The sequence below is a fragment of the Suncus etruscus genome, chromosome 1 (assembly GCF_024139225.1).
Source record: "Suncus etruscus isolate mSunEtr1 chromosome 1, mSunEtr1.pri.cur, whole genome shotgun sequence".
NCBI lineage: Eukaryota > Metazoa > Chordata > Mammalia > Eulipotyphla > Soricidae > Suncus > Suncus etruscus.
Window position 1 is genome coordinate 53,814,184 of NC_064848.1, and position 10,058 is coordinate 53,824,241.

Below are 10,058 nucleotides of genomic sequence, written 5' to 3' on the forward strand. Positions count from 1 at the left end.
TACCACCACAACACGTAGAAAAACCCACAATACAAGTGTGACAATGGGGAAACAAAGCAGGCCAGCATCAGACATAGAGAATAAAGATGACAATTTTGATGACCAGTTAATGACCAACCAACTAATCAACCTCTCAAATAAGGACTTTAGAGTAGCAATATGAAAGATGCTCAACGGACTCCAAGAAACCATGGATAGAGTGGAACAGAACACTAATAATAATCAAGAAAATATGAAGACAGAAATCACAAAACTCCAAACTGAAATAACATGTCAACTAACAGGCCTGAAAAAATCAGTAAACGAAGTGAATGACAAAATGGATAAGCTCTGGGACAGGGTATCAGAAGCTGAGAATAGACTTGGTGCTGTGGAAGATGAGATACATAACAATTCCATACAGCAGGAGAGATTGGACAAAAAACTTAAAGCAAATGAACAGACAATGGAAAAATTAGTCAAAGAATGGGAACAGATGAAAATAGAAGTCTATGATAAGATCAACAGAAACAACTTAAGAATCATTGGAGTCCCAGAGACCCAGGAAGAAAATTTCCAGGAAGAATCAACGATCAAGAACATCATTAAAGAGAAACTTCCAGAGCTAAAGAATATATGTGATCAAATCCTGCATGCCCGAAGAGTACCAACCAAAAGAGACCCCAGAAAAACCACCCCAAGACACATCCTAGTCACAATGACAAATCCCACAGATAGAGACAGAATTCTGAAAACAGCAAGATCAAAAGGGGAAATTACATTCAAGCAAGCATCCTTGAGATTTACAGCAGACCTGTCACCAGAAACACTTAATGCCAGAAAGCAGTGGTGGAATATTGTGACAAGACTGAATGAAATGAATGCTTCACCAAGAATACTGTACCCAGCAAAACTCACTTTCCGGTTTCACGGAAGAATACATGGTTTTACAGACAAAAAACAGCTCAGAAACTTTATAGACTCAAAACCAGTCTTAAGAGAAAAACTGAAAGACCTAATTTAAAACAAGACTAACCAAAAGACACACCAAATTTCGATATAAAGATGGCATTAAATCCCAGGACAATTCTTTCTCTCAATGTCAATGGACTAAATGCACCAGTTAAGAGACACAGAGTGGCTAAATGGATCAAAAAACTCAATCCAACCTTCTGCTGCCTACAAGAAACGCACCTGAATAGTCAGAACAAACATAGACTCAAAATAAAAGGCTGGAGAAAAATTATCCAAGCAAACAACACCCATAAAAAAGCTGGAGTGGCCATACTAATATCAGATAATGCAAACTTTATACTCAGGAAGGTTGTAAGGGACAAAGATGGACATTTTATATTAATCAAGGGGTATGTAGAGCAGGAAGAAATAACTCTCCTAAACATATATGCACCAAATGAGGGGCCAGCAAAATATTTAAAACAACTGTTGACAAATCTGAAAAACAATATCAATAACAACACAATAATTGTGGGGGACCTCAACACTGCTTTGTCAACACTGGATAGGTCAACCAGACTGAAACCCAACAAGAATATACTAGACCTGAGGAGAGAAATGGAAGAAAGAGGCCTAGTGGATATATATAGGACACTCCATCCCCAGAAACCTGGATACACATTCTTCTCCAATGTACATGGGACATTCTCCAGGATAGACTACATGCTGGCACATAAAACATACCTCCATAAGATCAAGAGGATAGAAATTTTGCAGACTACCTTCACTGACCATAAGGCTCTGAAATTATTTGTGAATTCCAAAGGGACTCAGAAGAAAAACTTTAACACCTGGAAGTTAAACAACCTCATACTCAATAACCAGTGGGTCCGAGATGAAATTAAGGAGGAAATAAAAAGGTTCCTGGAAACAAATGACAATAAAGACACAAACTATCAGAACTTATGGGACACAGCAAAAGCAGTACTGAGAGGAAAATTTATAGCTTTGCAAGCACACATCAGGAAGGAAGAAGGAGCTTACCTGAGTAGCTTAATGACACAGCTAATAGAACTAGAAAGTGCTCAACAAAAGGACCCAAAAATAGGAAGACAGAAGGAAATAACAAAGCTGAGAGCAGAAATTAACGAAGTGGAAACCCAAAAAACAGTCCGAAAGATCAACAAAAGCAGAAGTTGGTTCTTTGAAAAAATAAACAAGATTGATAGACCACTGGCAAACCTAACAAAGAAAGAAAGAGAGAGAAACTTGATAACTCGTATTAGGAATGAAAAAGGAGAGATCACTACTGATATGACAGAGATTCAAAGGGTAATCAGAAACTACTTTGAAAAACTCTATGCCACTAAAAATGAGAACCTGGAAGAAATGGATAAATTCTTGGACTCTTATAATCTTCCACGGTTGAAAGAAGAGGATGTAGCATATCTAAACACCCCCATCACCATTGATGAAATTAAAATGGTAATGAAAATTCTGCCCAAATACAAAAGCCCAGGCCCAGATGGATTCACTAATGAATTCTATCAAACTTTCCAAGAGGAACTACTACCAATCCTGGAAAGACTCTTTCATGAAATTGAACAAGTGGAAACACTCCCAAATAGCTTTTATGAAGCCAACATCACCTTGACACCTAAACCAGACAGAGATGCTACGAAAAAAGAAAATTACAGACCAATATCGCTGATGAATGCAGATGCAAAGATCCTCAACAAAATCCTGGCAAATAGGATTCAATACCTCATTAAGAAGATCATCCACTACGATCAAGTAGATTTCATCCCAGGAATGCAAGGATGGTTTAACATCCGTAAGTCTATCAACAAAATACACAACATCAACAACAAGAAAAATAAAAACCACATGATCATATCAATAGATGCAGAGAAAGCATTTGATAAGGTCCAACACCCATTCTTGATCAAAACTCTCAGCAAGATGGGAATGGAAGGAACCTTTCTCAATATAGTTAAGGCCATCTACCACAAGCCAGTGGCAAATATTATCCTCAATGGAGAAAAACTAAAAGCCTTCCCTCTAAATTCTGGCACAAGACAAGGCTGTCCTCTCTCACCACTCCTATTCAACATAGCACTGGAAGTACTTGCTATAGCGATTAGGCAAGAAAAAGATATCAAGGGAATCCAGATAGGAAAGGAAGAAGTCAAGCTCTTACTGTTTGCAGATGACATGATGCTCTACTTAGAAAACCCTAAAGACTCTACCAAAAAGCTTCTAGAAACAATAGACTCATATAGCAAGGTGGTAGGCTACAAAATCAATGCACAAAAATCAATGGCCTTTCTATACACCAATAGTAATAAGGAAGAAATGGACATTAAGAAAACAACCCCATTCACAATACTGTCACACAAACTCAAATATCTTGGAATCAACTTGACTAAAAATGTGAAGGACCTATACAAAGAAAACTATAAAACTCTGCTCCAAGAAATAAGAGAGGACACGCGGAAATGGAAACACATACCCTGTTCATGGATTGGCAGGATTAACATCATCAAAATGGCAATACTCCCCAAGGCATTATACAGATTCAACGCTATCCCTCTAAAGATACCCATGACATTCTTCAAAGAAGTGGATCAGGCACTTTTGAAATTCATTTGGAACAATAAACACCCTAGAATAGCTAAAGCAGTCATTGGGAAAAAGAATATGGGAGTAATTAATTTCCCCAACTTTAAACTTTACTACAAAGCAATAGTTATCAAAACAGCATGGTATTGGAATAAGGACAGACCCTCAGATCAGTGGAATAGGCTTGAATACTCAGAAAATGTTCCCCAGACATACAATCACCTAATTTTTGATAAAGAAGCAGGAAATCCTAAATGGAGCAAAGAAAGCCTCTTCAACAAGTGGTGTTGGCACAACTGGCTAGCCACTTGCAAAAAATTAAACTTAGACCCCCAGCTAACGTCATGTACGAAGGTGAAATCCAAATAGATTAAAGACCTCAATATCAGACCCCAAACCATAAGATATATAGAACAACACATAGGCAAAACTCTCCAGGACATTGAGACTACAGGCATCTTCAAGGAGGAAACTGCACTCTCCAAGCAAGTTAAAGCAGAGATTAACAGATGGAAATATATTAAGTTGAGAAGCTTCTGCACCTCAAAGGAAATAGTGCCCAGGATACAAGAGCCACCCACTGAGTGGGAGAAACTATTCACCCAATACCCATCAGATAAGGGGCTAATCTCCAAAATATACAAGGCACTGACAGAACTTTACAAGAAAAAAACATCTAACCCCATCAAAAAATGGGGAGAAGAAATGAACAGACACTTTGACAAAGAAGAAATACACATGGCCAAAAGACACATGAAAAAATGTTCCACATCACTAATCATCAGGGAGATGCAAATCAAAACAACGATGAGATACCACCTCACACCCCAGAGAATGGCACACATCACAAAGAATGAGAATAAACAGTGTTGGCGGGGATGTGGAGAGAAAGGAACTCTTATCCACTGCTGGTGGGAATGCCGTCTAGTTCAACCTTTATGGAAAGCGATATGGAGATTCCTCCAAAAACTGGAAATCGAGCTCCCATACGATCCAGCTATACCACTCCTAGGAATATACCCTAGGAACACAAAAATACAATACAAAAAACCCTTCCTTACACCTATATTCATTGCAGCACTATTTACCATAGCAAGACTCTGGAAACAACCAAGATGCCCTTCAACAGACGAATGGCTAAAGAAACTGTGGTATATATACACAATGGAATATTATGCAGCTGTCAGGAGAGATGAAGTCATGAAATTTTCCTATACATGGATGTACACAGAATCTATTATGCTGAGTGAAATAATTCAGAGAGAGAGAGAAAAACGCAGAATGGTCTCACTCATCTATGGGTTTTAAGAAAAATGAAAGACATTCTTGCAATAATAGATTTCAGACACAAAAGAGAAAAGAGCTGGAAGTTCCAGCTCACCTCAGGAAGCTCACCACAAAGAGTGATGAGTTTAGTTTGAGAAATAACTACATTTTGAACTGTCCTAATATTGAGAATGTATGAGGGAAATGCAGAGCCTGTTTAGAGTACAGGCAGGGGTCGGGTGGGGAGGAGGGAGATTTGGGACATGGGTGATGGGAATGTTGCACTGGTGATGGGTGGTGTTCCTTTTATGACTGAAACCCAAACACAATCATGTATGTAATCAAGGTGTTTAAATAAAAAAAAGAAAAAAAAACAGATTAATCAAGTGCTATTCCCTAGATATTTTTTATTTTAATAAAAGTATGTTCTTTTTTCTATTTCTTTATTAAAGTGCTATTTGGTAAAAATTGGTACTTAATAGGGAGGTAATAAGGATGTAATGTTTTGTTTGTTAAATTTATTGTTTAGTAAAGTTGAAATTTTCATAAATAAATAGCTAATACTGTGGATAAGGTACTTGCCTTGCTTGTAAATAATCTGGGTTTGATCCCCAGAAACCCATATGGTCCTCTGAGCAACAACTTTGTGCAGCACTAGAAATAAGTCACTGACAACTCTCCACAAAAAGAAACACAAAAAAAAAAAAAAAATGGAAAACTTGGTGTGTCATCTAAACTGACAAGGCTAAAACCTCCTGGTTGATAGTGAAATTCTAGAATCTGTTATTCTACATGAGTACATCTCCCTCCTGGTGTTCATCAGGCAAGAAACCATGCTGTGAGGACCTGCTAAACAGCAGCACCTTGGCTCTGTCTCTGTTGCTTTGCAATCTTTCTTTTTTAAGGTCCAAGACAATGTTAAAAAGTCAATATTGCTTTATTTCCTGGCTCTACTTTAATTGAAAAAGGACAAACACTTGAAAACAAAAATGTGCACAAGGTGCTTGAAGACAGAAATTATTTCCTCAAAGTGCCTTAATCATGCTGTTGAAAACCACTTCCTCCAGTGGCCTAATCACATAAATCATAGTAAAAGGTTAAAAACGAAGTTCAATTTTACCAAATTGCCTGTGATAGTTTTTCAGAAAGTGATTTTTTTCTATTAAAAGGTAAAGTCAGTCAGCTACCCATTGGTATGCTCAAGGTGGTCTGTGGATTGTAACTTAATTTTTCCCAACTAGATCATATGCACAAATGTTTCATATTTAATTTCTAGCAACAAAGCCAAAACCTAAACATAGGGTACACACCCGTGAATGGTTTTGTAAGAAAAAATAAAGATCTACATAATTGCATTGCCATGCCTTGATAAACTCTTTTCTGTTTGTTTGTGTGCAGAGAAGGTGCATATCCTGTGATGCTCAGGGCTTTCTTCTGGCTGTGCTCCAGGGACTTGAGCAATGCCAGCATGGAACCAGGATTGGCTGAATCCACAGACAGCACCTAAACCCCTATAGAATATCTCTAGCCCTGCCTTAATAACTCATGCATCACATACACAGGTTTTATCTCCATATTTTTCAAGGCTCACCAAAACTAAGTATTATGAATATTAGAAGTTCTTCATTTACTACCTTTATAAAGGTAGTAAATTACAAAACCTATTTCAATGATTTTTAAACAGTAACTTCAGGAGAAGAGTGAAATTAAAAGAGTCCTGGAAGTAGATAATCAGGAGACTAAGGGCTATTGTTGCTTTGGTGCAAGAGTTGAAACAAATAAACATCCCTGAGCCTGACCTTATCTTAAAAAAAGTAAGTGATTTGACAAAAGTATTTTAACTCAGTTTATAAGGCATTTATTTATGACAAGGACTATGCATAGTGTATCCCAAATAACATCTCATTAATCTCTATAATAATTCTATCTGTTGTAGGGTAGTATTAGCACTACCCTCTCAAGGCTACTCTATCTGATTTCACTCTAATTGTTCCCAAACAAATGCACTTAAACTACTTTGGGTAAACACAATTACAGTTGACTCAAAGTACTCTCCATGGCCTTGGTAAGTCAGTTTTGTTTTCTCTTTTATTTTTGTGTTTCTCATTGGTTGATTGGTTTTCCTTTTTGGTTGTATTGCAATTTGCATTTAGCTCTTTACAATCAATCCTAAGAGGGAAATTAGCTAGCACTTATTAAGAACCAATTACAATTTTTCCCCTAACAGTAACCCATTACCTCATTTTAAAGGTAAGGATATAATCACACAGATGTTACATAAATTGTTTCAGGATGACACAACTAAGCATTTTCTGTTGGACTAGTCTATGGTTTATATAAATATTCAAATCAAAACTTTCAATTTGATTTAAAAAAGGTTAAAATGAAAAAGAAAGAAAAGTGTTTTCTCACTCAATCCTTTAGATTTATATGGTCAATGATAGGTCATATAAATAATATGGCCAATGACAATTTATGACAAGCTATTTAGCAAGAAGAAAAGATTGGAGCAATTGTTATTCTGTGAACAGCAAACCTAAGTTACCAAAATGTATCTTTTAAATCTCATTTAATCTGAATTGAAAAATAGTGTTTTGTGTTTACAAAAACTTTATGACTATAGATAACATATCTATGATGTTAAACAATGATATCTTTCATTCTTGGAGGTTTTGATGAGTTTCTTTATCTATCTTGCATTCAAATAGTACCCAACATATCAGCTAATTTATTTAATTTTTATTACAAAACAGGACATTAAATTAGAGCTGTAGATATCAATCCACCACTTTGTCATAAAGATAGTAAGATCTATTTCTAATCTGTCTTTTTTACAAATAAATCTCAAATTTATCTATTTATCTTAGATGATATTTTTATATAAATTCAAATTTTAATACATTTCAGGTTGTTTATCTTTATAGCTGAAACTGCTGTCATAGTTTCCTTTCTTATTTTTTTCACATTATTCCTTATATATTTCACAGTTTCCCTTCTGACCAAATATCTATTAATTCTCAAAGTTCTGAATATCCTTTTCACATCAGAATTCTTGATTATTTTCTTTAAGTATGTTTCATTATATTCATACCAGAGAGAAAGTACACAGGGCAGAATATTTTCAATTTCTCCTAAGCTCCCTGACTCAATAGACAATTTATATTCAGACCATATTATCCAACAATACGATTTCTGAGTATATATTCAAAGGAAATGGGAAAAAAGATAAGGGGTATATGACCTCCCATGTTCATTGTAGCAATATTCATAATAAACTATGTATATAAAACACCTAAGTGTTCATTTATGAATAAAAGAATAACTTGAAATAGTATTTAGTCATGAAGAAAAAAATTATGATATTTGCAATAATATATATATATGACTTGAGGTCTCTATGCAAAATTATCTAAACTAGACAAAGATAAATACTGTATACTACCATGCACTTATGGAATCCAAACAAAACATCAAATTTCTGTAAACAGAATTTAAAAGCATTTGCCTTGAGTTGCCAGGGTTATTGTTCAGTGAGGAGCACTTGCCTTGCTTGTATGAGACTGAGTTTCATGAAGAAAAATAATTTATAGTCTGCTACTGATAAAAGTTTTAAACCATAGTTCCTGAAAGAAAAAAATAAATAAATTAGTGTTTTCTAGGGTTTGAGAAGTAAGGAAAAAAAAGAGAATGGTAAGAGAAAATATACTTTAAGATATAAATAAGTAATACCTGAGGATATCAAGTATAACACATAATTGACAATATTATATAATACTTTTTTCCTTTTTTTTTTAAATATGGAATGCTTCACGAATTTGCATGTCATCCTTGCGCAGGGGCCATGCTAATCTCTGTATCGTTCCAATTTCAGTATATGTGCTGCCGAAGCGAGCACATATAATATTTTTAATTATTCTATATTATATAAATAAGATGTGCTAACAGAGTAGAACTTAAATCTTCTTATACCAAGAGATATATATGTGAAATGATGAATTTGTTAACTAATGGGAAGAATCCTTTCATACATATTAACATAATAATTATGTTTACATCATGAATATCTTATAATTTGTCAACTATAGTTCAATATAGATGAGAAAAACTAATATATATGAGCCCCCATATTAAGAATTATAAATTACATTGAAGCATAATAGGAATAATTTTACTTTAACAGACTCAGAATTTGCTAAAATTAAACTATAATCATCATATTAGATAGATATTAAACATTAAACATTATATATCAAATTAGATTAAAAGATTCTATATTATCCTTTATATTTTACAAAGTGAAGAAATTAACAACATTTTTAAAATATTTCCTTATTTTACAAAATAATTATTTGCGGGGGCTGGAGTGGTGGCACTAGAGGTAAGGAATCTGCCTTGAAGCACCACAGTTCAATTCCCCCGTCGTCCCATATGATCCCCCCCACCAATCCAGGTGTGATTTCTGAGCACATAGCCAGGAGGAACCCCTGAGCATCACCGGGTGTGGCCCAAAAAATTATTTGCAAATTTTCTAAGTGTATAACTAGAGGACATTTAAAATACAAGATATCAATAAAACACTGAAAGCCTTTCATCAAAGATCAGGTATGGGTGACCATTTTAATTACTGTTAATACACGTTTTGAAGTACTAACTACAGCAATTGGGAAAGGAAAAGAGATTAAAAGATTACAAATTTGATTAAAGAAGTTAAACTATCACTAATTCCAGATAACATTATATTATACATAGAAAGCAGTAACGATACTGCCAAAATAACTTCTAAAAACCTCATATACTATAAAGTACCAGCCTACAAAATATATTGTTTGTACATTGTATGCACAAAATATATTGTATGTATATATTTGTACATTTGCAAAAGATCTACAAGAATAAAAAATATTTAATCCCATTTATAATTTTTTCCAAAACTATCAAATATCTAGGTATCACTTAAGAAAAAAAGTTTTTATACATTGAAAGAAAAGAAAATAATAATTTCATGTTCATAGGTGAGAAGAATTAATATTTCTAAAATTACCATCCTAACCAAAGCATTATGCATATTTAATGAACTCACCATTAAAGTTCCAATGGTGGATCATGGTGATGGCATAGGCTTTGCATGCTACAGCCCAGGTTCAATCCTTGGTCCCATGAGCACTGCTGATAATGACCTCTCCAAAGAACTCCCAATGGCATTGTTCAAGAATATAGAACAAATACTACTAAAATCT

General features: G+C 34.7%; 1 non-coding gene across 1 annotated transcript; it reads right to left on the bottom strand.

The window, feature by feature from the left end:
• Positions 1-8,612: 8,612 nt before the first annotated feature.
• Positions 8,613-8,716, bottom strand: LOC126027169 (U6 spliceosomal RNA). The gene has a single exon (XR_007502217.1). It is a non-coding gene; the product is annotated as a U6 spliceosomal RNA (small nuclear RNA).
• Positions 8,717-10,058: the final 1,342 nt, after the last annotated feature.